Source organism: Notamacropus eugenii, chromosome 1 (genome assembly GCF_028372415.1).
Source record: "Notamacropus eugenii isolate mMacEug1 chromosome 1, mMacEug1.pri_v2, whole genome shotgun sequence".
In the NCBI taxonomy this organism is placed as follows: domain Eukaryota; kingdom Metazoa; phylum Chordata; class Mammalia; order Diprotodontia; family Macropodidae; genus Notamacropus; species Notamacropus eugenii.
In genome coordinates this window covers 593,900,489-593,906,432 of record NC_092872.1, presented here as the reverse complement: position 1 = coordinate 593,906,432, position 5,944 = coordinate 593,900,489, and the positions used below count along the sequence as shown (strand labels likewise).

Below are 5,944 nucleotides of genomic sequence, written 5' to 3'. Positions count from 1 at the left end.
CGAGCTACCCTCTATAAACGTAAGGTGACTGTCCCAGATGAACTATTCCCTAACAGTGAAGTTGGCAATGTGATTATTGAGTTACTGATCTTTGAAAGATCGGTGGTATTTCATAGGGATTGGGAGAGCTATCAAAGGAATGGAACAGGTTAAATGTCCTTCTACGTTCTTAAAAAGGAAAGAGAATAAATTTTTCAAGCTATAAGTCTGTATTTAACTTTGATTCCTGACAGTATTCCAGAAAATATTATTTAAGGGACAGTTGGTGAACACCTAGAAATAGAAGGAGTTATTCCAATGAGACAGTATGACTTCATCAAGAGTATATCATGCCAATTATAGTGCAAAACGGAAAGGTATAAATAAAACTTACTTAAAAATAAGTCATGCCAAATTGACTTCTTTCTTTTTTTTCTTTTTAATGTGATAATGGAGAAGTTACAGAAGGCAGGTGCTTACATGGTGGACAGAAAAAAGCAATGCAAGCAGCACTCTCAGAGTCTCATTAAAGAACTTTGGTATCGATTGTGAGACGTTGGAGACATTGGCACAGGATTATTCAGCTTGGCATACCCATGTCTTCTACGAGCAAAGCAGAAATAAATATGAGATGTGCAAATTTAGGGACATCTCTATCCCAAGTGATCGTGCAAACTATTTGTGCCAACCTGTGGTAGACCCCTCCAAGCTTTCGCTGGTCTGATCAGCCACAGTCAGACACAATGTACACTGACCCGCCCCCACCCCAAACATCATGATGTCATTTTGGTCCTCCCTGAACATGAAGGACAAAGAACAACTAAACTGGTAGATCGGAGGAATGCCAGAAATAGAGTTTTCCTAAATTGTAACAAAGTATTTGACATACATCTCAAGCTTTTCTTATGGAAAAGATTAAGACATATGGGCCTGATCAGGGTGGGGAACCTGAGGTCTCAAGGATTTCAGTCAAAGGGTCACACTTGAGGACCTAGAGGGCCACAGGTGGCCTCAGATTCCCCACCCCTACACTAGACAATAGTTCAGTTAGGTTGACTCAGAACTTGCTGAACAGTTGGCCTCAAAGAAGAGTCATTTAGTGGTTTCATGTCATCTCAGGAGTCAGTCTTCAACAGAACGACTAGGGCTTGTGTGCTTGGCCTGTGCTGTTTAACATTTCTATCACTGACAACTTAAAATACAGATGGCATCCTAACTGAACTTATAGAAAACAAAAACTTCTAGGAATAGCAAACACAGAGGAACTAGACCTTTTTGGTCAGAATATTAAGCCAAATCTAATAAGGTAATATTTTTATAGGAATACACATTCAATGTGACACTTTGGTTCAAAAAATCAATTTCATAAACAAAAAATGAGAAAAGCATAACAAGGGAGCAGTTCATATGAAAAAAGATCTTGAGATTTTAATGCCAGCTCAAAATGAGTTAACAGTGTGAATTGATAGCAGCCAAGAAAGTTAAGGCAATCTAAGTCTACATTAACAAGGGGCACAGTGTCCATGATTAAATAATCATGGTATCTCAAAATTAGAAGTGGAAAGGAATTTAGAAGTCATCTACTCCAATTGATTTTTTCAGCTATTCCCTGTCTTAGTGAGACCATGGGGAAGCTAGGTGGTGCAATGGATAGTGCCAAGCCTGGAGTTGGGGAAGACTCATCTTTCTGGGTTCAAATCTGGCCTCAGACACTTATTAGTTGTGTGACCCTGAACAAGTCACCTAACTCTATCTGTCTCAGTTTCTCATCTGTAAAATGAGTGGAAGAAGGAATGGCAAACCACTCCAGGATGTCTGCCAAGAAAACCCTAAATTGGGTCACAGAGTCAGACATTACTGAAACAATTGAACAACAACTAAAAGTCAGTCTACATCTGGAGAATTCAGTTCCTTTCTAAGTGTTAACTGTTAGGAAAGATAAAAATAAGCTGCCTCCAAAAGAAAGCAACTAGACTGGTGAAGGGCAGCAGGTTCAGGCCATAAAAGCATTAGCTGGAGGTTCTCAGGGTGTTTAAATCTAAAGGATGGAAGACTAAGGGGAAAGGGGGATATGATCTCAATCATTAAGGATTTAAATGACTGTCACAGAGAATATAGATTGAACTTACTCTAGCCCCAGAAGTAAAGACTGGGAGCAATAGGTGGAATTTGTAAAGAGTAAAATTAGTTTTTCATTAAAAGAAAACTCAACAATGAAAACTAACCAAGAGGAACAGACATAATGCTTCCCCGCATCTAGAGATCTTTAAGTAAAAAGTGAATGACCACTTATTGGATATGATGTGGAGAACACTTTTATTCAGGTATGGACTGCATTCAGTGCTCTCTTAAGGCCTGAGATTATATGTACACTTTGCTTCTACAACCAAAATGTAATCTCCTTGATGGCAATGGACTCTAAATTGTACACCTTTGTATCTCCCTCAGTGCTCTACTGATCGTAAGTACTTTAAAAGTAAATGAATGCTCATCATTCAAGGTCAATACCTCTATTGGTTGAGTTAGATACAGGAAGACTTATCAACAAAATCCTGAGCCTTCGTGCATTTAGGAGAAGAAAGTTAGCAAGATGTAAATACGTGTATCTTCCTCTTCTTTAAAGATAGGATTTGCAGCAAAGCAGCTCCTCACGTCCCTTTATTGATTGATAAATTATATACATCATTAAACTTAGCACATATTTGCACTACACAGAATTAAACAAACATTGACTTCTGTCAAGGGGGAATATTATGATTTATCTTGAGAGTTCAGTATTGATTCAAGAAATGATAAATTTTAATTTAAAACAAAGTACAAGTCTAGGCTTTCACAGAGAACAGATAGCTGTTTGCCCAGGGTATTTCTAGGGGGTTGGAGAAAAAATGTTAGGCTCACTCAAGAATCTCTCTCCTGCTGGCCCAATATGATATCTGAAATTCCCATCTTTGGAATTATGCCAACTCTTGTTTAAATGGAAAAGATCTAGACATTAATCTTTTAACACCTTTTATCACATGACTGGATCAGCTCTCCTCCAATTCTACTCACTCCCCATATTCCATTGGACTGTTCACACCTACCACTGCTAGATGGTTCATCCTCAGAGACTGGTTCTTTCCCTAACCAGAAGCGTGCAAGAGATGCCTCACTGAGAAAGGCAACTGCTTCTGTTATCAAGGTTATCAAGTGTGCCAAAGCCGCAAGTCTGTTCTCCTGCACTCCTTTGCCCTGTCTGTGTGTATGTGAGTGGGTGTATTTCCTTGTGCAGGCCTATCTGCATAGACTTTTGTTTACCATTTTGACTTTTTCTTCAGTGTTTCTATCCTCTGGGCGCCTCCTATTTCAAGTTCACAGCTACTTGGACCTCTGGTATCCAGAAGTGCCTGATTTCTTCTCTGTTACTGATTATTTCATTTATTTTCTTGTCCTAACATTTCAGCTCACGTACTTTCCTGCTTGACTTAGACTCCCTACCCCTGCTTTCCATTCTAGAGTTTCAATTGTGTTCCCAGTATAGGTTCTACATCTGCATCACTCTTAATTCTGGTGCAAGAATCTCATTGCATGGATAAATCTGGTGATCTAAGAATGGAGGTTTGGCCATTTTGAAGAAGCCTGTTTAATATGGGAGTGGGAGAAAGAAATAACAGGAGAAGTGGAAAAGTAGAAGAGGAGGAGAAGGAAAAGGAGAAAGGTCTAGAAAATGCTAGAGCATTTGTGATTTGTGGACAATCACAGGGCAGCATGAGGGTCCCGAGAGAGGGTAGTAAGAATGTAGGATGAAGGGTTTGCACAGTGGAAAGAATATCAGATTTGGAGAGAAGATCTTGGCTCAAATCCTGGCTCTGAGATTTGCTGCATGACCTTGAACAAGGTGATCACCTCTCGGGAATCATTTTCTATATCTATAAAATGAAGGGTTTGGGCTAGATGCACTTTAAGGTCTCGTCCAGCTCTAAATCATGCTTTTTTGAACTTGTCCTACATCAGTCAATCAACTAGTATTTATTAAACACCTACTAAGGGCTAGGCACTATGGTAGGCACTGAGTACACAGAGGCAAAAATGAAACAGATGTTGTTCTGGTGGAGGGAAACACTTAATGTAACACAATATAATATATAATAATTCTAATATTATATCATAATTAAAATTATTTTTATTATAAATGTATTTTAAAATTATTTAAAAATGAAATTATCATATTTATAATTATTATGTTGTTTATAATATATAATATGACATGCATAAGTAAATATAGTGTATATATATATATATATATACACACCTATATGTGTGTATGTAAGTACATACACATACATACACATAAACCAAATAAATACAAGATAATTTCTGCAGGTGGGCACCATGGCAGGGTGGACAGAGTGCTGCTCCTGGAGTCATAAAGACCTGAGATCAAACGTAGTCTCAGATACTAGCTGTGGGAAGCTGGGCAAATAACTTGACCCCTGTTGGCTTCAGTTTCTTCATCAGTAAAATGGGAATAATAATAGCACTTGCCTTCCAGGGTTGTTGTGAGAATCGAATGAGATAATAAAGATTGTAAAGTTCTTAGCACAGTGTAGGTCACATAACAGGTGTTATGTAAATGTTGGTTATGTATAGGTTGAGTAAATCAGGAAAGGCCTTATAGGAGGTGGGGCCTGAGCTGAACTTTGGAAGAAACCAAGGATCCTAGAGATAGACATGAGGAGAAAGTGCATTCCAAGAACAGGAGACTGCACTGCAAAGGCAGAACTGAGAGGAATGTTGTGTATGAGGAAAAGTAAGCAGGCCAGTTTGGGTGTGTTCATTTATGACTGAAAATGGAGGAGTGATATGTAATGGAAAGTTAGTCTGGAGCCAGATTTTGAAGGACTCTGAATGCCAAATAAAAGTTTATCTTACAGGTAACAGAAAGAAAAAATGTCCCTGGAGCTTTTTGAGCAGGGTAGTGGCATCCTCAGATCTCTGCTCTGAGAATATCATCTTGGTGGTGATGAAGGATTGGAGAAGGAGAGATGTGAGGCAAGCAGCCTGACTAGAAGGTCATCACAATTATCCAAGTGAGAGGTAATGAGGGCCCAAATTAGAGCATTGGCTACATGAGTGGGGAAAATAGGACAGATTCAAGAGATGCTATACAGAGAGATTTAATGAGACTTGGCAAGTGATTGAGTCAAAAGGGAGAGTAAAGAGTTAAGAATGACTTTGAGGTTTTGAATCTGGGTGACTGATAGGGTGATGGTGCCATCATAAAAAATAGACTGTTTAGAACCCAGCACAAGCTCTGGCAAGCTTTATTTTAAATACTAATTTTAATGAAGAAAACTTGGCTTCTTTATTTTATCATCAGGAATACGTAGAAGTTAGTTCTTTATAGTATATTACTTTTACAACATTAATCAATGACAGAATGACCATGAAAATATGGGTGAAATATTCAACCTCTCCATATTGGTCTTCCTACCTTCAGTCTCCCTAGAGATGGAGCAATAGGAAGAGAGCTGGTTTGGTATAAGAGGACCCAGGTTTGAATTGCACCCCTTCCATTGCACCTGCTACCTTTAATGACTGATTATAGCCCACAGATTTTTAATAGGTTTTAAATCAAGTGAGATCCCAAGACGCATTTTTTCTCCATGTATTAGATAAATGTCTTAATTTTCATGACATGTGGCATGATACAAAATTGTGTTGCAATCCAATTCCATCAAGGAATTGCTATAATTCCAGAATAATTCTACTTCTGGGTATATCAATATATTCATCAGACCTACCCATTCCTTCAGTGGAGATAAGACTTCCAAGCCCAATGGAAGTTTAAAAGGCCCCTAAATCTTTTTTGAGGTGGATGTTTTACAATCTGATAAAGATGCCCAGATCTTATATGTTCACTGGGATATCCTCTGACAGTGACTTTGGTATATCTTTGAATAAAATAATGAGTTTCATCAATAAA

The 5,944-nt window shown here is 38.3% G+C and overlaps 1 long non-coding RNA gene across 1 annotated transcript; it reads right to left on the bottom strand.

Moving 5' to 3' along the window:
• Positions 1 to 380: 380 nt before the first annotated feature.
• LOC140527835 (uncharacterized) lies at positions 381 to 3,648 on the bottom strand. Its single transcript, XR_011974942.1, has 3 exons — positions 3,277 to 3,648; positions 2,488 to 2,635; positions 381 to 582 (listed from the first exon to the last, which is right to left on the bottom strand). It is a non-coding gene; the product is annotated as an uncharacterized lncRNA (long non-coding RNA).
• Between the last annotated feature and the right edge of the window lie 2,296 nt (positions 3,649 to 5,944).